Genomic DNA, 1,322 nt, shown 5'->3' on the forward strand with positions numbered 1-1,322 from the left:
TGTTTGTCGAGGTTCGTCCCGAGCAGCGCCGTGACGCGGGACTCCATGCTCTGTGGTCTGTTCCCTGGGACGCACACCGAGACGAACATCAACTGTGCCTGGAGGATCATCAACTCGGTGAAGGACGCTCTCTGGACGGTCCAAAACCTGTTGATCTTCCAGCTGAAGGAGCTGACCCCGACTGAGTGTTGCGGACTGGCACATTCCAAAGTCCAGGACTACGTGTTGAGGGATGCGCTGAAGCTAGGGGCAGCTGCCGCCAAGGCGCGGTGGGGAAAGACCACCATGTAAGATCTGCCTGCCTAAGAAGAACAGGGGGCCCACGCAGTCATTTGGGCTCCACTGACGCCTCAGCAGAAGAGCTGGATAGTAAATGTACAGACGTGTATATAGGAAAAATAAATTTTGATGTCTGTATGTCAAGCAATGTAATGTGTGCACAAGAATGGCATGACCAATTGTACAGAGATCCAAATAAATTTATGAATAAAGTATATTTTTGAAATTACAAACAATAGTTTCTGAGGCAGTGTGATTTAGAATGTGGCCACATAAATGACTTTGAATTCTCTCAGTGGTCAGGTACAGGAGGATGTGACTATGAGCAAAGCAATTAAAGAGATAATTGCTGAAGGAGTCTCAGCCCTGAAGCTTGTCTAATTGGTTTGAATGTTTTACTCTGTCTGTGGATGAGTGGTAGGATGATCAAACTGACCAAGGAACTATTCAAGAGAGGGGATCAAAGAGAAATATGCCGAGGAGCATCGATTATCCGAAGGACATACAGTCATAGAGTCAAAGACATGTACAACATGGAAACAAACCCTTTGGTCCAACCCATCCATGTCGACCAGATATCCCAACCCAATCTAGTCCCACCTGCCAGCACCTGGCCCAAATCCCTCCAAACCCTTCCTATTCATATACCCATCCTGATGCCTCTTAAATGTTGCAATTGTACCCGACTCCACCACTTCCTTTGGTAGCTCATTCCGTACCACCTTCTGCATGAAAAAGTTGCCCCTTAGGTCTCTTTTATATCTTTCCCCTCTCACCCTAAACCTATGCCCTCTAGTTCTGGACTCCCTGACCCCAGGGAAAAGACTTTGCCTACTTACCCCATCCATGCCCCTCATAATTTTGTAAACCTCTATAAGGTCATCCCTCAGCCTCCTACGCTACAGGGAAAACAGGCCCAGCCTGTTCAGTATCTCCCTATAGCTCAAATCCTCCAACCCTGGCAATATCCTTGAAAATCTTTTCTGACCCTTTCTAGTTTCACAACATCTTTCCAATAGGTAGGAGACCAGAATTGCACACAA

Source organism: Chiloscyllium plagiosum, chromosome 35, assembly GCF_004010195.1.
Source record: "Chiloscyllium plagiosum isolate BGI_BamShark_2017 chromosome 35, ASM401019v2, whole genome shotgun sequence".
Classification (NCBI taxonomy): Eukaryota; Metazoa; Chordata; class Chondrichthyes; order Orectolobiformes; family Hemiscylliidae; genus Chiloscyllium; species Chiloscyllium plagiosum.